General features: G+C 42.0%; 1 protein-coding gene and 1 pseudogene across 2 annotated transcripts in view; one reads left to right on the top strand and one right to left on the bottom strand.

Moving 5' to 3' along the window:
* Positions 1–24,021, top strand: part of PHF24 (PHD finger protein 24) — a 183,268-nt gene that overhangs the window by 120,848 nt on the left and 38,399 nt on the right. The gene's annotated exons all lie outside the window — the stretch shown is intronic.
* Positions 2,678–3,871, bottom strand: LOC101141314 (14-3-3 protein zeta/delta-like; annotated as a pseudogene).

Raw genomic sequence — 24,021 nt, 5'->3', positions numbered from 1 at the left:
TAGTTTTAAGTTTACAGAAAAATTTAGCAGACAGTGCTGAAAGTTCCCATTTTATTATATGTGTTTACTATGATTAGTGAACCAATATTAATACATTTTATTGATATGTAATTGTACATATTAAAGCACATGTGATATTTTGATAAAAGCATACAATGTGTAATGACCAAATTAGGATAATTAGAATGTCTATCACCTAAAACATTTATCATTTCCTTGTATTGGGAACATTTCAAATCTTCTCTTCTAGATATTTTGAAATACACAAAAAATTATTCTTAACTATTGTCACTCTACTGTGCTATCAAACATTAGAACTTATTTCTTCTATCTAACTGTATCTTTGCACCCATTAGTGAACCTCTGTGCATCTCCCCACCCACCCTTTCCAGCCTCTGATAACCATCATTCTACTATCTTCATGAGATCAACTTTTTTTAAAAAATCCATCACCTCAAGCATTTATCATTTCTTTGTGTTCCAAACATTCCAATGATCTCTTTTAGTTATTTTTTAATGTACAATAAATCATTGTTTACTGTAGTCACCCTGTTGTGCTATCAAATACTAGGTCTTATTCATTCTAATTATATTTTTCTTGTACCCAGTAATTACACACACACACACACACACATCCCAACCCCTGGTAACCATCATTCTACTCTCTATATCTATGAGTTCAATTATTTTAATTTCTAGTTCTTACAAATGAGTGAGAACATGCAAAGTTTGTCTTTATGTGCCTGACTTATTTCACTTAACATAATGTCCTCCAGTCCCTCCACGCTATTGCAACTGACAGGATCTTGTTCCTTTTATGGGCAGGTAGTACTCCATTGTGTATATGTGCCAACATTTTCTTTATCCATTCATCTGTTGGTGGACACTTAGTTTGGTTCCAAATCTTGGCTATTGTGAATAGTGCTGCAATAAACATGGGAGTGCAGATATCTCTTTGATGATATACTAATTTTCTTTCTTTTGGGCATATACCTAGCAAAGGGATGGCTGAATCATATGTTAGCTCTATTTTTAGTTTTCTGAGGAACCTCCATACAGTTCTCCATAGTGGCTGTACTAATTTACATTCTCACCAACAGTGTAGGAGGGTTTCTTTTTCTGCACATACTTGCCAGCATTCATTATTGCCTGTCTTTTAGATAAAAGCCATTTGAACCAGAATGAGATGATATCTCACTGTAGTTTCAATTTGCATTTTTCTGATGATCAGTGAGTTCACTGTAGATGTATGCATTTGTTTCTGGGTTCTCTGTTCTGTCCCATTGACCTGTGTGTCTGTTTTTATGCCAGTACCATGCTCTTTTTGTTGCTATAGTTCTGTGATTCCTCCAGTGTTGTGATTTCTCCAGTGTTGTGATTCCTCCAGTTTTGTTCTTTTTGCTCAGATGGCTTTAGTTATTCTGGGTCTTTTGTGGTTCCATATGAAATTTAAGATTATTTTTTCTATTTCTTTAAAGAATATCCTCAGTATTTTCATAGGAATTGCATTGAATCTGTAGATTGCTTTAGGAAATATGGACATTTTATCAATATTGATTTTTCCAATCTATGAATATGGAATATCTTTCTATTTTTTGTGTCCTCTTCAATTTCTTGCATCAATGTCAAATGGTTTTCATTATAGAGATTTTTCACTTCTTTGGTTAAGTTTGTTCCTAGATATTTTATTTTATTTGTAATAATGTAAATGGAATTGCTTCCTTGATTTATTTTTCAGATTGTTTGCTGTTAGCATATAGAAATGCTACTGATTTTTGTATGTTGATTTGTACTCTGCCACTTTACTGAATTTGTTTTTCAGTTCTAATAGTTTTGTAGTGAAATCTTTAGGTTTTTGCAAATACAAGATTATATCATCTGCAAACAAGAAAAATTTGACTTTTTCCTTTCTTTGGGTGCCCTTTCTTTCTGTTGTCTGATTGCTCTAGCTAGGAATTTCAGTACTGTGTCGAATAATAGTGAAAGTGAGCTTCCTTGTCTCGTTACAGAACTTAGAAGAAAGGCTTTCAGTTTTTCCCTGTTCAGTATGATTCTAGCTGTGGGTCTGTCATATATGCCTTTTATTTTGTTGAGGTATGTCTCATCTTTACCCAGTTGTTTTTTTTTCCATTCTTAAAACTTTTATTCCATTTACATGAATTTAATACACGTGTTCTTGACAATTATGTTTGAATTGTTCATGAAAATTTCATAAGACATTAAACAAAGGTAGCCATCATCTCAAGTTATTTCCGTGTTAACTATTTTTACAGCACATGCATGTTAGGCAAGTATCAAAAAAAAAATCACAAAAGCAAAAAACCTAAAAAAAGTTAAATACATGGGTTTTTGTTTTACTGCTGTGCTTGATATACATGAAGTCATGAATACCAAGCAATTCATTTTCCCTGCATCTTTACTTTTACATTTGTTCTTAGGTTGCCTAAGACATTTAAATACAAATAAAATGAGTGTAGCAAAAATAATGAAAGCTAACAGCAGGTAGCTTTACAAATAATGGAATGTGAACCGTTTCTGCCCTTATCCAGAGTAAAATGGGTCACAACTTTGTCTAAAGGAACACTTCTGCAGCTATAGTCAAGGGTATGCACATTGAAATTGAGTGTTCCACAGATATACATGGTTTAACATGTGGTATCTGTGGGATATCTGTTTCTACCACAGCCTTGTAAGTGCTCCAAACCTTAAAATACCCACAATTACTACACCTGTGACTGGAACCAATGATCCCTTTTATTCCCCACCAGGACAAACCAATATGTAGGCAGTTTTCTTTGCTTAGACATGGAAGCAGTTTTAACACTGGCCCTTGTAAAGCCACAATGTACCAAAAGTACTATGCCAAACATTAATAACTTGTATAAAAATTCCACATCCCCATATTGGCCACCTCAAGATGAAAACAGATAACTCCCTAAATGTTAACTGGCTCTACTCCCCTAATATTAAACATAAAAACCACATGGGAAATATAGAAATTCAAATAGAAATAACATAAACCTGTCATAAATTGTAAACAACTATTTGTGGGACAGCATGGATGACAAATGGTCTACTGTGTAAATTTTAGAACGAGGCAGACAAAAGTTGGAAGACCGGTTAATTTTCTCCTCCTTCTCCTGCTTCAGCTTCGTCTCCTTGGGTATCCGATGTCCATAATGTCAAGTTGTCTCTCAGTAATTGCATTATTAGTGTGCTGTCTTTGGATGACTCTTCACTTAATGTATCAAGTTCAGCAATGGCTTCATCAAAAGCTGTCTTTGCAGGAGAGCAGGCTTTCTCTGGGGAATTCAGAACGTCATAATAGAACACGGAGAAGTTAAGGGCCAGACCCAGTCTGATAGGATATGTTGGTTGCATTTCCTTTTTGCTGATTTCAAAAGCTTCTTGGTGTGCTTGTTGTGACTGATCCACAGTCCCTTTCTTATCATCACCAGCGGCAACCTCAGCCAAGTAATGGTAGTGATCTCCTTTCATTTTCAAATAGAAGAATTTGCTCTCGCTTGTGAAGCACTGGGGATCAAGAACTTTTCCAAAAGGGACAGTACATCATTGCAGCTATCTCTTAGCCAGGTCTCAGTTTTCTCTCTGTATTCTTGAGCCATCTGCTGTTTTTTTCTCAGCACCTTTCGTCTTTTGTTCAATACTTGAGACGACGCTCCAAGATGACCTACGGGCTCCTACAACATTTTTATAAGCAACTGAGAGAAGATTCCTCTCCTCAGTGGATAATTAAGCTCCTTGCTCAGTTACAGACTTCATGCAGGCTGCCATGTCATCATACCACTCAGCCTGCTCGGCCAGTTTGGCCTTCTGAACCAGCTCATTTTTATCCATTACTGGATGTTCCAGCAGTGGGCTCACCTTGTGCCGGCACGGCCTCGCCCCAGTCTACCTGGGGGGCGCTGCTGGGCCGGGCCTGGGCTCCGGCCCGCCTAGACCCAGTTTTTTAAGTTTTTTTTTTTTTTTTTTTTTTTTTTATCATGAAGGGATGTTGAATTTTATCAAATGCTTTTTCAGCATCAATTGAAATGATCATATGATTTTTGTCCTTCATTCTGTTGATATGATGTATCACATTGATTAACTTGCATATGTTGAAACATCCTTGCATCCCTAGGATGAATCCCACTTGATCATGATCTTTTTAACTGTTATTGAATTTAGTGTGCTAGTATTTTGTTGAAGATTTTTTGCATCAATGTTCATCAGACATATTGGCCTGTAGTTTTCTTTTTCTGGTGTATCTTTGTCTGGTTTTGGTATCAGGGTAATACTGGCATCAGGGTAATACTGGCCTTGTATTTTTTGGAATAGTCTGAGTAGGATTGGTATTAGTCCTTCTTTAAATGTTTGGTAAAATTCAGCAGTGAAGCCATTGGGTCCTGGGCTTTTCTTTGCTGGGAGACTTTTATTATGGCTTTGATCTCATTACTTGTTATTGGCCTACTCAGGTTTTGGGTTTCTTCATGATATAATCTAGGTAGGTTGTATGTATGTAGGAATTTATCTGCTTCTTCTAGGTTTTTCAATTTATTGGCATAGAGTTGCTTATAGTAGTCTGTAATGATCCTCAGAATTTCTACATTATCAGTTGTAATCTCTTTTTCCATCTCTGATTTTGTTTAGGTCTTCCCTCTTTTTTCCTAGTTAGTCTAACTAAAGGTTTGTCCATTTTGTTTATCTTTTAAAAAAACAATTTTTCATTTCATTGATTTTTTGTATTTTCATTTTTATTTCATTTATTTCTGCTTTGATCTTTATTACTTTTTTCTTCTAATTTTGAGTTTGGTTTGCCCTTTTCTAGTTTTTTAGATGCATCATTAGGTTGTTTATTTGAAGTTTTTTTTACTTTTTTTGATGTAGGCACTTATTGCTATAAATTTTCCTCTTAGCACTGCTTTTAGATTATCCCATAGATTTTGGTATGTTGTTTCCATTATGGTTTGTTTTAAGAAAATTTACAATTTCATTCTTAATCTCTCCATTGACCCACTAGTCATTCAAGAGCATATTGTTTAATTTCCATGTGCTTGTATAGTTTTTTAAATTCCTCTTATTATTTCTAGTTTTATTCCATTTTGGTCATAGAAGATACTTGATATTATTTCAGTTTTCCTGAAATTTTTAAGACTTCTTTTGTGGCCTAATATATGGGCTGTCCTTGAGAATGTTCCATGTGCTGAGGAGAAGAATGTGTATTCTGCAGCCATTGGATGAAATGTTCTGTAAATTTTGATTAGGTCCTTTTGTTTCTTTGTTGATCTTCTGTCTAGATAACCTGTCCAAGTCTGAAAGTGGGGTGTTGAAGTCTCCAGCTATTATTGTACAAGGGTCTATCTCTCTAGCTGTAATAATATTTGCTTTATATATCTGGGTGCTCCAGTGTTGGCTGCATATATATTAATACTTGTTACATACTCTTGCTGAATTGACCCCTTTTTCAACATATAATATGACCGTTTGTGTTTCTTTTTATGGTTTTTGTCTTGAAATGTATTTTATCTGATATTAGTATAGCTACTCCTGCTCTTTTTTGGTTTCCATTTGCATGGATTATCTTTTTCCATTCCTTTATTTTCAGTCTATTTGTGTCTTTATAGGTGAAGTGTGTTTCTTGTAGGCAGCAGATAGTTGGGCTTGGTTTTTTATCCATTCAGTCACTCCATGTCTTTTGATTGGAGAGTTTAGTCCATTTACATTCAATGTTGTTATTGATAAGTAAGGACTGCTGCCATTTTGTTATTTGTTTTCTGGTTGTTTTGTATATCTTTTGTTCCTTACCACCTCTCTTATTGTTTATTTTTGCAGTTGGGTGGTTTTCTGTAGTGCTAAGCTTTGATTCCTTTCTCTTTCTTCTTTGTATATTGGCTCTACCTGTGAGTTTTATAGTTTCACATGTTTTCTTGATAATGGTAATCATCTTTTCAATTCCAGATGTAGGACTCCCTTGAGCATGTCTTGTAAGGCCTAGTGGTAATGAATTCCTTTCATTTTTGCTTGTCTGTGAAAGATTTTATTTCTCCCTCATTTCTGAATAATAGCTTTGCTGGCTATAATATTCTTGACTAGCAGGATTTTTTTATTTCAGTATTTTGAATATATCATCCCATTCACTCCTCACTGACCTGGCTTGTAAGGCTTCTGCTGAGAAATCCGCTGTTAGTGGGGCCCCTTATATGTGACTTGACATTTTTTATTGCTGTTTTTAGAATTCTTTGTCTTTGGCTTTTTACAATTTGACTATAATGTTCCTCAGAGAGAACCTGTTTGGGTTGAATCTACTTGCAATTCTTTGAGCTTCCTGGACTTAAATGTCTATTTCTCTTCCAAGACGTGGGAAGTTTTCTGCTATTATTTCATTAAATATATTTTCCTCATCTTTCCCCTTCTCTTCTACTTCAGGAACACCCATAATACAAATACTTGTTTGCTTTATGGTGTGCCAAAAATTTAGTAGGCTTTCTTCTTTCTTCTGCTTGGTCTAGTCTATTATTGAAGTTGTGGATTGTATTTTTAATTTCATTCATTGACTTTTTTAGCTCTAGGATTTCTGTTTGACTCTTTTTTATGATATCTATCTCTTGTTGAAGTTCTTGTTCAAATTATCAATTGTTTTCCTGATTTCGTTGAATTCTCTATCTGTATTTTTCTTGTATCTCAATCCATTTCCTTAAGGTTGTTATTTTGAATTCTTTTTTCTGGAATTTCATCTACTTCCTCAAGATTGGGGCCTGTTACTAGAGAATTGTCTTTTTCCTTTAGAGGTGACATGTTTTCTTGCTTTGTCATGATTGTGTGTTCCTATGTTGATTTATATGCCTTTGGCGGAAAAAATCACCTCTTCCAATTTTATGGAGTAGGTTTCCTAAGAAAAGACTTGTTTATATGAATGGGACCTGGGGTGTTGGTTCATGGGGTGTAGTGGCCTTGGTTTTAGGAAGATACAGTAGTGTAATGTAACCTCCATGTAGTTTCTTCAGCCATTATCCACACTAGTGGCATTTGGCCATTTCTCAGTGGCCTAGTCTGAAATAATTTGTGGCAATGGTGGTGCAACTTTGCCAGGGCTGGGTTCACTGGCCTGTTTCTCAGGTCAGAGGCATGTGTGTGCATATGGTGAGTTGGCCAACTTGGGATCTAGCTCACTGGGGTTGGGGCCATGGGGCTATTACTCTGTCCAGGAGCATGAGTTGTTTGGCCACCCTGGGGACATGCCTGCCAGAAGTGGCTCACAGAGCTGTTTCTCGAAGGCCTAGGACATGGGTGTAAGGCTGCTCAGCTGACCTGGAGGAATGCCCACCAGAGAGGCCAGCAGGGCTGTCTCTTAGGCCTGGTATATGGGTGCATAGCTGCTTGGCTGGCCTAGGGATACACCTGATGGGGTGATTCATGGGACATTTTCTCAGGCCCAGGACACAGCTGCACAACTGCTTGACTGGCCTGGGGGTGTTTCTGCAGTGGGTGGCCCACAGGGTTGTTTTGTAGGTCTGAGATTTAAGCACAGGGCTATTTGATTGGCCTGCAGGTATGTCCACCAGAGGTGGCCTGTGGGGCTGTTTTTGGGGCCTGAGACATGGGTGCACACCTGCTGTGTTGGCGTAGGAGACAGGTCTGGGGGCAGGCACAGGGTTGTTGCTCAGGCTCATGACACAGCTTCGTGGCTGCTCAGTTGACCTGGGGATACTTCTGCTGGAGATGGCCCACAGGGCTGTTTCTTAGGCCTGGTATGCAGGCACATGGCTTCCTAGCCAGCCCAGGGCATGTTCACTAGTGGTGGCCCACAGAGCTGTTTCTCAAGTCCTGGATGTGGGCTCTTGGCTGCTTAGCTGGTTTGGGGTCGTGCCTACCGGGGGCAGCCTGCAGGAGTATTTCCCAGGTCTTTATGGGAAATGCAGGGCCATTAGGCAGGCCAGGGGCATGTCTGCAGAGGCAGGGGTGCTGTGGGGCTGTTTCTCCGGTCCTGAGCATGGGAGCATAGCCACTCCACTGGCCTGGGTACATATTAGCTACTAGGAGGCTCAGGGGCCTCTCTCTCTTGTGGGAGGGTGCAGAGCAGTTTGGCCAGCTCAAGGCAGGTTGGCCCTGGGCAGGACTGGCAGACTGTTCATCTGGCTGGAAGTGCAGTAAGCAGGGGTTTGTTTTCTTGCTGTGCAGGACCAGAGTCACAGCTGATCCTAGGCCCTAGCTCTGTGCAGCTGATGTATGGCATTCAGCCAACCGTGTGGTGTGGGCTTGGCATAATGAGGATGGAGCGCCCCAGTGTTGGAGATATGCAGTGGCTACCGGCCCCCAGAACAGGGTGTGCTTCAGAGTTTGCTCTTTTCTCAAGATGGCATTATGCTGCAGCAGCTTGGCCCACAGGGAGTGGGATGGGGGGAATGGGGAGTGCACACCTTGCTCTCCTAATCTGGAGCAATGTAGCTGCATGCATGCCCAGCAGCTCTTCAAACTGGGCTCAGGGCTTGGGAAGACTGTAGGATTCTTCTGTAATAAGGACTGTAGGTTTTTGCAGTGCCAATGGGGGCTGGTGGAGATCTTGTGCTTACCGTTTCCCTGCAATAAGAAGTCCTTCCTGACTCTGGGCACATCCAATCGAGGCGGGGGAGACAGGGCTATAGAGGCCCAGTGCTTCCTCGCTGCCCTCCTGGATTTCTGATCACCACAGGTGCATCTCCACTCCCCCACCACACTCCACCACTCTCCCTTCCACACTCCAGTCAAACCTTAGTTTGTTTATTCATTGTGTTGGGCCTTTCTTGTGGGATAGATGAATACCAGGCATCTCTAGCCAGCCATCTTGACAATGTCACTATTGAAGGATTTTAAGCAGAGGTGTGACTTCATGAAACTTATGTTTTAAAACATTAATGAGTTGGGAGCTGGGGGGAGGTGGGGATAGTTAATGGATATAGAAAAATAGCTAGAATTAATAAGATCTACCTTTGGACCTGCCTGGCCAACATGGTGAAACCTCGCCTCTACTAAAAATACAAAAATTAGCCAGGCATGGTGGAGAGTGCCTGTAATCCCAGCTACTTGGGAGGCTGAGACAGGAGAGTCGCTTGAACCCAGGAGGTGAAAGTTGCAGTAAGCTGAAATCACGCCATTGCACTCCAGCCTGGGCAACAAGAGTGAGACTCTGTCTCAAAAAAAAAAAAAAATCTACTCTTTGATGGCACAACAGGGTGACTATAGCCAATAATAATTGTACATTTTAAAATAACTAAAAGAGTATAATTGGATTGTTTGTAACACAAAGGATAAATACTTAAGGGATGGATACCCCATTCTCCATGATGTGATTATTATGCATTGCTTGCCTGTATCAAAACATCTCATGTACCCCATAAATATATACACCTATATACCCACAAAAATTAAAAATTCTTTAAAAACCCACTAATGAGTCAACAAATTTTATGCTTCTGCTTTGTGGCAGAAAAGACTCTCCTGAGCTAAACCTTTCCTATCAGGCCAGTCTTTTTTTCATTCTCCCTCCATCTTTTCATGTGTGACAGTCTCTTCCTGGTAAGCATTAATTCAAAGTTCAGCCCTTATAGATTTGTTCTTCCCCTCTCCCTTCTCCTATGGGAGCACAGTGTCTGTATAAGGGAAAGTTTACTGCTCTTCCCTGGGTACAGCTGGTCTGTGTTGCCATTTTCTGCTGGACTCCAATTGAGATGTATCATCCAGCTTATCTCTAATCCATCCCTGTCCATTAACTTCTGTCCTAGAATCCACTTGGGATGGACAAACACTACCACCAGAACTCTGGAAGCACCAAACTCCATTACTGCTTTCATCGCAGTAGCCCAGGAGTCCCTTGGTCTTGCAGTCCTCTTGGTACCCTGGGGCTACACAGGAACTTTTGAATCGCTTCTAGATACAGACCACTGGGAACCCAGCAGCACTCCCTAGACACTTGCCTTCACAGATGCTGTGCTACAGCCCACTCTTCCCTCCCCCACCTCCATGTCAAACATAGAGCTTCTCTGAGGCTTGTACCCTGTCACCAAGATCAAAGGATCTCAGGTCACCCTTCTCCCTGTCTGAATATTTCTATTGCATCATCCCACCTCCATACTCCCACTCTCAATGAAAAGTGCTTCTTTTTATTTCACCTCCTCTGGAGGGAGTTTCCCCTTTATCATATGCTCCTTTTGTTAGGTGGGGACCATTTTGATGGAATGGCAGCAGGGGAATATGATTGGATTTTTAAAATATGATTTGGGTTAGGGTGTCTGTGAAAAAAAATCCACATCTATTATCAAACTATTATCTCCATTTAAATTATTTGCTTATGGTCTGTCTCCACCAGAAGAACAAACTCCACAAGGGTGGGACTCCCTTTTCTGTTTTCTTTACTGCTATATCTCCAGCACCTAGCACAGGGTCTATTACTCAATAAATATTTGTGGGGAAAAAAATGAAGGGATGAGATGAGCAAACCAATGAATGATGAGTGATCTTATTCTATTAGTCCTGGGATCTGTTGAAGAATTTAGAGCAGAGGATTAAAGCAATCAGATTTGCAGGTAATCAAATATCGTTAAGCTGTGAGAGTCACCATAAGCAGCAATCTGTATTGTCACCCCCCACAGCCCCCCCATGTAACAGCTATTAGCTCAAGCACGCATACTGCCATGGGAGAATTCACTGCTGCAAGTATTCAAATTTGTGGTCAGCCTCCTGAGAAGAGTTGAAGAGAGATCACAGACCTAAGACGGCCTCCCCTGACTCTTCATCCTCTTTTTTCCCCTACTGTTTCTCCCTAACACTGTGGTCCTTTAGTCCCCTGAAGAAGCTTTACATTGTAACCCTTTCAGAGAATTTCAGCTGAGATCTGGATACCCAGCCCACTCTGCTATTATATTTGCATTTCATGCTTAATTTGTCTATAACATTACAACTTTTATACTCCTACATTTCTGCTGTTATAATCATAAAGAATACTATTTTGGGGCTTCTCTTTTGCAAGTGAAATTAGCATTTCCACGTAAAATAGAGAAGAAAAATTGTTGATCATCTCCCTAAAATGTCTGGGGCTTCATCCAAGCCTGAAGTTTAATTTCTCAGTGTCTGGGAGGAGCCACTGGTTTGTGCAGGTTTCTCAGTGTACTTAAGTGGTGCCGAGACTCATGCTTCGGGTCTCTTGTGTCGGGGATAACCTGGTTGACTCTTCCTTTGGTAAAAGAGAAGGAACATGAGATAAGACATCCCATTTGGGTGTGTCTGAAATGATTTATCTCCTGAAATGGTTTACCATCTCTTGTTCCTTAACTTTATGGGATTTCTGACACAAGGGTAGAGTGCAGAAGCCTCTTCACTGAAGGAAGCACCCAGAATCCTTTGGGCCTGGTGTCCTAAATAAAGACAGTGCAGGACTTTGTGGCCAGTGCTCACCTCCAGAGCAGAATCAAGGGATATGTCCGGAAAGGGGCTGGAAGGAAGCGAAGGAGCCCCAGATGCATTTTCACAAAGATCAGGGACATTTACTCCTGGCATTTATGAAGATTTCTAGCAATGGTATGACAATTCTTCTTCTCTTATGGAATCTTGCCATTAGGGAATTGATGTTTTAGAAGAACAAAGAAGCTAACAAACTTCTCAGATAGGGTCAGGGATGTGGAGAGGAACTAGCCCAGATTACCTTTTCAACATCTTTCAATATTATAACTCCAATTCTAATGTTAAAAAGCTAAATATTGTTCATAAACTTGTTTCAGTGTCTGAAGGGTGAGGAATAAATTGGGAAACTGCATCCCAGTTTGAAACATATGTAGGTGATATGGTCTGGATTTGTGTCCCCGCCCAAATCTCATGTCGAATTGTAATCCCCAATGTTGGAAGTGGAGCCTGGTGGGAGGTGATTGGATCACGGGGTGAAGTTCTCATGAATGGGTTAGCACCATCCCTTCAGTGCTGTTCTCCGGATGGTGAGTGAGTTTTCATGAGATGTGGTTGTTTAAAAGTGTGTGGCACCATAAGAATGGTATAATGAGGCCAAGCGCGGTGGCTCACGCCTGTAATCTCAGCACTTTGGGAGGCTGAGGCAGGCGGATCACGAGGTCAGGAGATCGAGACCATCCTGGCTAACATGGTGAAACCCTGTCTCTACTAAAAATACAAAAAATTAGCCGGGCATGGTGGCGGGCGCCTGTAGTCCTAGCTACTCGGGAGGCTGAGGCAGGAGAATGGCGTGAACCCGAGAGGCGGAGCTTGCAGTGAGCCGAGATCGTGCCACTGCACTCCAGCCTGGGCGACAGAGCAAGACTCTGTATCAAAAAAAAAAAAGAATGGTATAATGAACTTGAGGACGCAGGGGGAAGGGTGGAAGGGGGTTGAGGGATAAAAGACTGCATATTAGGTACAGTACACTGCTCAGGTGATGGGTGCACCAAAATTTCAGAAATCATCACTAAAGAACTCATCCATGTAACCAAAAATCACCGGTACTCCAAAAACTATTGAAATACAATAAAAATAAAAAATAAATAAAAAATTAAGAAGTGTGTGGCCCCTCCCCCTTCTTTCCCGGTCCTGCTGCGCAAGTGCCTGCTCCTGCTTTGCCTTCCGCCATTACTAAAAGCTCCCTGAGGCCTCATGGGAAACAGAAGCCACCATGCTTCTTATACAGCCTGCAGAACTGTGAGCCAATTAAACCTCTTTTCTTTATAAACTACCCAGCCTCAGGTATTTCTTTATGGCAATGTGAGAATGGACTAACACACTAGGCAAGAAGTCAGCCTGGGGAGATACTGGTGAAAGTGGGAAAAGAGGGCAAGAGGCTAAATCCTGAGCCTGTAGAATGTAAAATTAACTTGTTTCAGGGTTATATTGAAGGGACTTGGGCTTCCAGCTCAACCCGTAAGCCTAAAAGAAAGAAAAGTGTAAGTCCTTATGGTGTGGGGTAAGGAGTGACTATTTTCCCATGAAATCACGGGAGGGTGAGAACACAACAGTGAGAACCTGGGGCTCCTCCCTATCTCCAGAAACTTCTCTCTGGTCTTCAGGCACCTGGCATCTCCTAGGGGCTTAATCCTGCTTCTGTCTATCATCTGTACCTGCTTTTTTCAACATAGCCAATATTCCCCTGGGCTAAGGGAGTTCAGAATGCTGTTTGCAACCCCAAGCCATGCCCAAATGTCAGGAAACTAAGCCCATTTTTTCCCATGCTGAAGCAGCAAGAACTCCAGGGATGTGGTAAGAGATTCAAGCATGGAAAAGGGGGTTGAACTTTGATGTCTTCTAGCCCAGAGGTTCTGCAGAGGGCAAATGGGCAGACTCGCAGTAGCTGTCTTTCTCTAGGATCCTACTGTATGGGATACCAGGGGAAAGGATGTCATAATTACCTCTTAGTTACTTTTACCTATGATCTCACTAGCCTCACCTAACCACTGTTGAATATCCCATGGACTAGGTACCTGGCACAAAATAGATCCTCAGTAAATGTGTGCTGAATAAACTATATTTAAAAATGTGCCAAGGCAATTTTAAATGAATAAAATTAGTAATGAAATTATGGATAATTTTTCTATTTTTCCAAATTTCAGTATGGTGTTACTACTTGTATAATAGTCTTTTCCTTAAATATTTTACAATTAATAAGTATATTCTTAAATAAAAAATATGTAAGTATATACTTAAGTAATTTTATATAAAAGTAATAGTTTATAAATATATTTTACCTGTCACTATAAAAAATACTATTTTATATAAAAATTCAGAAAAATTTTCTCCACATATTTTCTAAATATACTGCAATCACTGAATCACTGCTTCTCTCTTCTCTATCACAACCTAACTCCACTAGAATGTGAGCCCCTCCAACATGATAATATGAGTCCCCTTCCCACAGTATAAGCTTCATGAGAGCAGGAACTCTTTTTGTTTTTTTTCAGAGAGACAGTGTCTTGATATGTTGCCCAGTCTGGCCTCAAACTCCTGGGCTCAACGGATCCTCCTGCCTCAGCCTCCCGAGTATATGATACTACATGCATGCCACCATGCCCTGCTAACGAACTCCTTTTATATTCACCACTATTTCCTTAGCTCCAAGAACAATGCCTGATAAGTAGTAGTCACTCAATAAATATTGCTGAACAAGTGAGTAAACATGTGTATGCATCTTTATTCAAAGTCAGAAACATTAAAGCAATCAAGTAGAGGCAATGAGAATATATTACACAGATTTTCTTATGATATTAATAATGGCTAATATTTATTAAGCATTTATTAAGTAAACAAGCTGGGCACTATGCTAAGCACTGGCCATGTAAAAATTCTATGATATAGACTCACTCTATTATTAATTTTATTTCAAAAAACCTGGAGGAGGCTGGGCACAGTGGCTCACGCCTGTAATCCCAGCACTTTGGGAGGCCGAGGTGAGTGGATCACGAGGTGAGAAGATGGAGACCATCCTGGCTAACACGGTGAAACCCTGTCTCTACTAAAAATACAAAAAAATTAGCCTGGCATGGTGGCGGGCACCTGTAGTCCCAGCTACTCGGGAGGCTGAGGCAGAAGAATGGCGTGAACCTGGGAGGCTGAGCTTGCAGTGAGCTGAGATCACGCCACTGCACTTCAGCCTGGGCAACAGAGTGAGACTCTGTCTCAAAAAAAAAAAAAAAAAAAATGGAGGCAACTGAAGTTACAGAGTTTATTAATTTTTTTTTGAGACAGAGTCTCACTCTGTCACCCAGGCTGGAGTGCAGTGGCGTGATCTCGGCTCACTGTAACTTCTGCCTCCCAGGTTCAAGCTGGGATCACAGATGGGTGCCACCACACCTGGCTAATTTGTGTACTTTTAGTAGAGACAGGGTTTTACTATGTTAGCCATGCTGGTCTCAAATTCCTGACCTCAAGTGATCCGCCTGCCTCAGCCTGAGATTATTACTGTTATTAGGTCCTTCCAGATGATATATTTTTTAATTTAGCAAAGCACTAAACCATCTTCACGAGTTATTCTTCATAGTAAAATTATTGAGTAAGACAATGTCCAAGTTCTCATTATATAGATTCTCAAAATCACACTGGGAGTAAGAGAGTTGCAATGAGGATTTTGATTCCACAATTTCAGTGTGTGGCCACAGCCACTCAGATTCTTTCCAGAAGGCAGAAACAAACATGTAGTAACATTGCTTATGTCACAAGTCTATGGTGAGGGGGAGTTAATAAGTGATTACAAAATTCTTTGTAAATACAGAGTGCCGTACAAATGCAAAACATCTACAACAACAGTAATTAGTTCTAATCACTATCTCTATTCTGTGTGCAGCTGTCTCTCAAAATTCATTTTGGGAGTTTAATCACCCCATCGCAATAAATAAAGTAACCTCCCTCTTCCTCTGACCCTGCTGAGAGCTGTCCCTCATTCCTCCCAGCTGCTGAACATGCCTCCTGTGTACCCCCAGCCCCCCCTTCCTACTCTCAGCAAAGGCTGAATTCTGACATTAATTGGAAAAAAAACAGGACCTCCTGAGCCTTAAGCCTTTCGAAATCCCTGACTCTCAAACAAAATTGGGCACAAGACCTGGAGAAGTATACAGACCTTTCAAAATAGGACTCTGCCCTTCCCTTACACAGGAAGGGAACTTTTCCTTCCTTGCAGCTCCAGTAATGCTCAGGTAGCTATGGTGAAATACCAGGTTGACAAATTATCATTTATTTAGCAATGTAAGGTACATAATGGGTGCTGAATAATGTAGCAGTCATGACAATGATCAATTCAACATGTATATACTGTCTACAGCTTCTAGAGTAGTTGCAACAGAAACCATATGGCTCACAAAACCAAAAGTATTCTCTGGCCTTTTACAGAAGCAATTTACTCTCTGACCCTTTGTAGCAGTAGTTTGCCGACCCCTAAAAGGATGTGAATATAGATAAAGGAAAGGACTGAGCCCTGAGTCAACATTTAGAGATGAGAAATATAAGAAAAAGCAGGTCATGACACAGGCAGAAAACTAGAGGAATGTGGTGTCGCCAAAGCAAGTGAAGATCGTTTACTAAGGTAAGAGGGAATGATCAGCTACGTTAATGTTACCTGGAGGACATGTAAGATGTGGATTGAGAACTGAATGCTGGATTTCATAACTTGAAGGCCACTGGGGACCTTTACAAGACCATTCTCAGTGGAAGGGTAGGAATGAAAGTCTAATTGATGTGGTGGGTTCAAGAGAGAATGGAACCGGGCACAGTGGCTCATGCCTGTAATCCCAGCACCCCAGCACTTTGGGAGGCTGAGGCAGGCAGATCACCTTAGGTGAGGAGTTCGAGGCCAGCCTGGCCAACATGATGAAACCTCATCTCAACTAAAAATACAAAAATTAGCCAGGCATGGTAGCACGTGCCTGTAGTCCCAGCTATTTGGAAGGCTCAGGCAGGAGAATTGCTTGAACTCGGGAGGCAGAGGTTGCAGTGAACCAAGACTGTGCCACTGCACTCCAGCCTGGGGGACAGAGCGAGACTTCATCTGAAAAAAAAAAAAGAGAGAGAATGGGAAGAGAGGTGGTGGTGGAGACAGCTACATAGGAAAGAGTTTCACTAGAAAGGATAACAGAGAAAAGAGCCATAAATTAAAAAGGGTTGTGGAATAAAGGAGTGTATTTTTGTGTGGGGGAGGGGTGTATGTGTGTGTGTGTCAACAGTATCTCACAACATATTTGTGTACTGATGAGAATGCGAAAATTATCCAGTACAGATAAGAATGATGATGACAATGAAGACAGATGAGGACAAAGAGGAGGAAAAAGAGAAGAGGTTAAATTAGGATACAGATACACTGTGGAAGCTGCAGCCCTACTGGTAAGGGATAGAGTTTCAGCAGTGGGGTGAAGTGATTCCCATGCCTTGGGATGGGATACTTGTATCTAGGGTGAATAAGAGTCCTCAAAAAAAAAAAAAAAAATTGAAAATCACAACAACAAGGCAGAAAGCTGTCTGGCCTCGCTTGATGTAAAAGGTAATGGTTTTCACCTAATGGAGGTCAACCAAGGGCCAGGAAGGGAAGAACCTGGCTAGCCCTGCGCAGAGATGGAAAGGATCATGAAGATTCTGAAAATAAAGCTCTGACTTCCAAGTCATGTTGTCTGAAATAGATTCATGGTTCTCTAGATTAGTTTCCCTTTTGTTATCCTTTACTAATGTCTCAATCAGATATTCCATATTTTTATAGAGAATCTAAAAAAGCCCTGTGTCCATGTGAGAATCAGAGTGTTGAAGGAACAGTGTTTTCTTGAGGCCAATGTGGTGAGGGAAACTGATCAGAAAAAGATGGATGAATTCCACAGGCACAGAGCCCGGGCCACAAAGTGGAGACAGCCCTTGATTTTCATTCCAGTGTGTTAACCTTAGAAATTTTGTGTTGTGTTTAATGAAGAAGAGGAAGCCTTACAAAATCATAGAGGATTTTGCTTGAAGAAGGCACATGTTCTAGCATATGGTCTCTTATAAAATAGAACTTTCAAGGTTTAACTCTTCCAGGAGACTCCCCAGGCAGTGAGGGGAAGTTCAGCAAAGCAGCCCCAACTCTGTTCCCTGAGTTTCTCCTTCCCTTGTTACCTCAAGAACTGAGGCCCACCCCAGGAATACAAAGTTCTTTCTTTCACGTTATGTTACAAATGTAGTCAAAAACTCCTCTTGCCTTTGCAGGGCAGAGACAGACTAGAATATTCAAAAGCCTTTCCGGGAGAGTAAGGGAAAATAAAGCAAACAGAAACTGCAGAGGCAGGAAAACAGGAAATTGAGATCTAGGCACATGGTTATATCGCCAGGATTATCTGGATTTAAATCATAGCTCTGACACTTACTGGCAATATAACCCTGTGCAAGTTACTGAACTGCCCTGACACATAGTTTCCTCATCTATAAAATGGGTTAAAAAAGCCATGAGCCTGTTGCTGGGCGCAGTGGCTCACGCCTGTAATCCCAGCACTTTGGGAGGCCGAGGCCGGCGGATCACGAGGACAGGAGATCAAGACCATCCTGGCTAACGCGGTGAAACCCCATCTCTACTAAAAAATACAAAAAAAAAAAAAAAATTAGTCGGGTGTGGTGGCGGGCACCTGTAGTCCCAGCTACTTGGGAGGCTGAGGCAAGGAGAATGGCGTGAACCCAAGAGGCGGAGCTTGCAGTGAGCTGAGACTGTGCCACCGCACTCCAGCCTGGGCGACAGAGCGAGACTCCGTCCAAAAAAAAAAAAAAGCCATGAGCGTGATTTATTTTAAAAAATAATAATATAATAAAATTGGCCAGGTGCAGTGCCTTTCACCTGTAATCCCAGCACTTTGGGAGGCCAAGGCAGGTGGATCACGTGAGGCCAGGAGTTCAAGACCAGCCTGACCAACATGGAGAAACTCCATCTCTACTAAAAATACAAAATTCGCCGGGCGTGGTGGCGCATGCCTGTAATCCCAGCTACTCGGGAGGCTGAGACAGAGAATTGCTTGAACCCAGGAGGCGGAGGTTGCAGTGAGCCAAGATCGTGCCATTGCACTCTAGCCTGGGCAACAAGAGCGAAACTCCATCTCAAATAATAATAATAATAAAATAATGGGTAAATTTATACCTATGTGTCTTAGTTTAGGTCCTCCAAGAAGTAGATGCCAAGAATCGGTGTAGACTTGCAGGATATTGGGGGAAATGCCTGCGAAAGGTAATTGGGAGGAAGCAGGAGGATGCTGAGGGAGCTGTCGGAGAGAGATGCACACCTGACCCCTGAGAAAGAGAGGAGGAAAGAAGAAAGGTTGGATAGGTCAGGCCTTAGGGTGCCACGTAGAATTCTCAGGCCAGAGTTGTCTGTCAGAGGAGTCCTATGTTTCATAAGAATGGACCTGTCATAATATCCCTGCCATGTGCCATCACTGGCTGGAAGCAGACCATGAGAAGCATGGCCTCAGAGCAAATGCAGTGATGTGTTTAGAACACAGCACCAGCCAATTGTATTCCCTACAGTAGGAGATTGGAGAGGTGCATTCTCATGGTCCCACACATCTACTTCTACTCAGGGGACTGAGGAGCAGCTCCTGTATGGTTCCCACAGACCCTTCTTCCTAAAGGTAAACTTAGAAGGGCCAGGTTAGTGGAACATCACTACTGTTGATATCAGGCCTACAACTGGTACTCATACTCTCCCTTCTCCATTCTAAATTCCCCTCACTGTTGAGGTGGGGTGTGACAGAGCAGGAGCACTGTCATCTCAGACAAATACCGCCACTTTAAGTTCCAGCTCCCTTTCTAGCCTCATACATTTCAAGGAAATCACTTCTCTTCTAACTACAAGCAGCCAGAAAGAGCAGACAGTAAAACACAGATAAGACAGCTCAGGCACAGAGGGAGGTGGGGGGAAAGTCTCTTGGGTAACTGCCAAACTTCACCCTTATACAATGGGCCCCAGTGAAACAGTGGGCCTTAATAAGCACATTCCTTTCCTTGCACTAAGATAGGGGAGCTAAAAGCAGACTTTGAGGGTATGCCTGCGGCTGCAGAAAGATGAGAGGGAACAGACACACAATTCTCCCTCCCAGATAAGCACAACAAAGACACACAGAAGCAGTCCAAGCCTCTGATAAACTCTCCCACCCTGAATCCTGTAAGAGAGTGTGCCTCTGACCTAACTTGGCTAGAATGCTCCTCTCAGGTTTGTTTTCTCTAAAAAAAAAAAAAACCTGTCTTGACTGGTGAGCCACCTTTGGTGTTTCTTTCCTCTTTCTTTAATTCTTACAGGGTGTGATGGCTCACACCTATAATCCCAATACTTAGGGAGACTGAGTCTGAAAGATCAGTTGAGGCCAGGAGTTTTAAGACCAGGCCAGCAACATAGTGAGACCCCATCTCTCCGAAAAAATAAAATAAGTTCCCTCTTTGTTATCTATAACCTTGGCAGGTCTTGGTGGCTTACCTGCCACCAAGGTGTGACCCAGCCTTCACTCCTGAAGAGTCTGGTAATCATGCCGTTGGTAATCACATCCTTCTCCAGCTGGAGTTGTGTAAGTGTCCATTTGAGAAGGCAAGGGAATACCAGGAGGTGCCCAACTGTGTCACTTAGATTTCACACATATTCCCTTCCTGTTCCCACTGTGTAAAAGCAGCCTTTCCTCCTTCTGCTGATCATGGTTAATTACCTCTGCCAATATGGTGACTCCTTTTCTCTCAGACTGGTTCCTAAACACAAGGAGCCTGAAATGCCTTGGTGGGCGGCATAGCTTATAGTTCGGTGGGACTCTTGACTGTATCTTTTGGCAAGAGTGCACCTTCTTTGGAGACCAGGACACCTCCAATTTTGCAGAGCTCAGAGTTGCATGGATATGAAATACAAAATCCTCCAGTGGGTCATTAGGAGTAAGGGTAAGTGGGGTTACTCCTGCTTGCACCCTTGGTTCCTAGACGCATGTATTCTTCCTCCTGGGGACCTAGCACAATATAAAGGTCTCTGTCTATCTACTGCATCCTAAAGGATGGTGCCCCATCCTTTCAGAATGTTGCCACCAAGCTGGCACTTCAGCTGTGCCTTTAAATGGCTGGTCTAGCATTTTCTGAGACCATCTGCCCCTGGATGATGCTATGTGTGATGTGGCCAGTAGACAATATGATCACAGGTCAACTCCACACTTCCTTCACTGGGAAGTGGGTCTCATGTCTGGATGCTAATGCTCTGTGGGATTGTATGCTTGTGGATCAGGCATTCCATAAGCCCCTGAATAGTGATGCTGGCTAAGGCATGAATGGTAGCAAAGACAAACCCATACCCAGAATAAGTCATTTGTCCTTCTAAGGATGAACCACTGGCCCTTTGTCTTAGTCTGTTCAGGCTGCTATAGCAAAATATCATAAAATGGGTACCTTATAAACAACAGAAATTTATTTCTTACAGTTCTGGAGGCTGGGAAGACCAAGATCAAGGCACTGGCAGATTCAATGTCTGGTGAGGACCCTCTTTTTCCATAGACAGATGTCTTCTCACTGTAACCTTACATGGTGGACGCCTTCCACCATGCTCTCTGCCAAACAGGCTCCCTTGGGTCCCTTTTATAAGGACATTAATCCCATTCATTTCTACCCTCATGATCTAATCACTTCCCAAAGGCTTCACCTATTAATACCATCACCTTGGGGGTTAGGATTTCAAAATTTTGAAGGGACACAAACAGTCAGACCATAGCACCCTTCCAGTATGAGAGATGCCCAATGTAGTTGACTTGTCACTAAGTGGCTGGTTGGTCTCAAGGAATAGTGCCACATCAAGGGCACGCCATTGGTCTCTATTGCTGATAGCTGAAACATTCAGAAGCAGCAGTAGCCAGACTTCCAAGGCCTGCATTGTGATTCCTTCTTGGGAGCTTAACATAACCTTCATACTGCATGTTTTCCTACCACTGACATTTCCAACACCTTAGGGTCCTCCAAATCCTACTGGCAGGACAGCTCACACCACAGCCTAAACCTACTGCAGAACCCTTTTCTTTTCCAGGTCCCATTGAAAGCTGGCAGCCTTCCATGTTGGGACAGAGCAATGTTTCTAGGTGTAGAATGTGTTGCTTCCAGATCCCAAAGAAGTCTGCTGGCACTGTACTTCCATCTTTATGGTAGGGGATACATGAGGTGCAATTCATTTTTTACTGTGCAAAGATTTGCCAACAAACTTCTAATGATCCCTAAAAATTTCACTGAAGTTGTAGGTTCCTAAATCTTTTAAGGTGTCTCCCACCCTCTAGAGCACATCAGCATGCTATCAATGAAATGGATTAGTGTGATGGTTCTGCAAGATACACAGGCAGTCCAGATCTCATCAAATTATATTATGACAGAGGGCAGAGGCGTTAACATAACCCTGAGGGCAAATTGTAAATGAATATTTTTGGCCATCCCATATGAATACAAACTGTTTCTGATCCTCTTTACTGATTGGAATTGAAAAGAATGCCTTTGTCGATGAGTTCATGTCCTTTACAGGGACATGGATGAAGCTGGAAACCATCATTCTGAGCAAACTATCACAAGGACAGAAAACCAAACATGGCATGTTCTCACTCATAGGTGGGAATTGACAATGAGAACACTTGGACCAAGGGCGGGGAACATCACACACGGGAGCCTGTCATGGGATGGGGGGCAGGGGGAGGCATAGCATTAGGAGAAATACCTAATGTAAATGACGAGTTAATGGGTGCAGCAAACCAACAGGGCACATGTATACCTATGTAACAAACCTGCACATTGTGTACTTGTACCCTAGAACTTAAAGTATAATAATAAAAAAAAAAAGAAAAGAATGCCTTTGTCGGTTCACTGGCCATATACCATGTACCTGAACACTCATCAATCTGCTGTAGCAGTTAACCCATATCTGGCACAGTAGCTGTGACTGAGGCTACTGCTTGTTTAAGCCTGCAGCAGCCTTCAGTCGTTCCCCAGGACCCACCCAGGGATGTGATACTGTTTTTTTGTTTGTTTGTTTGTTTCTCTGAGTCTGCTTGCTAGGAAAGATATTGTTTGTTTACTATCTTGGCTGGGAGAGGAGGGAAGGTGAGGGAACAGTTTCAAGGTTTCTACTTGGCCTTTCTCACTATTACGTCTTTTACCTCACAGGCTAAGAACCCAATATGAGGGTTACTCTAATATCTAAGTATACCAGTGCAGTCAGGAACAGGAAAAAATGACCACTGGGTGCATCCACAAACTAAGCAGGTCCACTCTGAGCCAGATTTTAGCCAAGACTTCATTTATTAGTTGGTCTCTGTAGACCTCGTATTCTATTAGAACCATGAGGATGTTTTGGGCCTCTAAGTATCAATATCAACTCAGACTGTGTGTCCAGTAGTCCTCAAAATGTCTAGGTATTTTCCCTTCCTTGGTTTATAATCACCCAAGTAAACAGCCCCAAGTAAACAGCCCCAAGTCCTTTTCAGGAAAAAAAAACTAGGGGATTCATCACAGTATATATTGGTCCTGGTGTTGCTACCTATTTTTCTCCCAGAGAATTATGCTCTGTTACCATCTCTACAACTCCCTCAAGCTCAAGCTCCTTGGCTGTCCCTCAGACCTTGAAGGTTGTTACAATTATTATGGCCTCTATTACATTGAAGCTCATTAGTCCCATGGATATCAATGAGCCCAGCTCTGTAACCACTTCTCCTACTATCAGCCCCTGAACTGCAGAGGGGAGCCACCACTGTGGTGCTAGTGCTGCTTTCAGCAGTATTTTCCTGATGGCCTGGGTGAACTATATGTCTTCTGAGCTCTGCCATAAGACATAATCAACTGGTATGTTTTGTAGCCTGCATAATATAGCTATTCTTGCTTGCTCACTTTCCTCAGCCTCTTTATTTCTTCTACCATCTGTCAGAATAGCTAAAGCATTTCTACTTCACTCAACATTGGCCATCACTTTCTTCAAGTCTCTAAGAACCACCCTATTCTCTAGGGTTCTTGCCAGGGTGTTAAATCCTGTGTTCCAAAAAATTGTTCACAATCAAAGCATGATGTAGGCTGATAAAAAGAAAAAAATGTTCACAAGTCATTATCCAGTCTTATATTCTAGCCTGCTTGATGAAGCACCCTCAAAATACAATCCCAGGTATATCACCTAGCTTCTGCCAATATGTGATAGCTAATTCTTTTAGTTCCTTCAGTGTATAACATTTTGTCTCCCTTATCAGGTCTGTCACTTCCTGGCCAGGTTGTGCTGGTATTTAACCCTAAGTTTTTGGCCTAAGCCAGGAGAAGAGGTAGAGCCCCTGAGAGGGCCAGCTGTTGCCTTATGAGAGAAGGGACTCTGCAACATCTATCAATACACAAATGCCAGCTCTTACTAGAGAAGAGTAGACCACTTCTGCAGTCTTAGGGTTCAGAGGGTCTTTACAGCCAACATCTTCAAAGCATTCATCCAGATGTCTGTATGCCATATGCCAGGGCCCCAAGTTTTTCCAACCAGGACCATGACTGTAGCATAATAGACCTGCCTTGCCTGCTTATTTAAATGTCTCTGGATTAGCC

Source organism: Gorilla gorilla, chromosome 13 (assembly GCF_029281585.2).
Source record: "Gorilla gorilla gorilla isolate KB3781 chromosome 13, NHGRI_mGorGor1-v2.1_pri, whole genome shotgun sequence".
Classification (NCBI taxonomy): Eukaryota; Metazoa; Chordata; class Mammalia; order Primates; family Hominidae; genus Gorilla; species Gorilla gorilla.
Note: the sequence above shows the minus strand (reverse complement) of the source record. Positions and strands in the feature narration are given on the sequence as shown.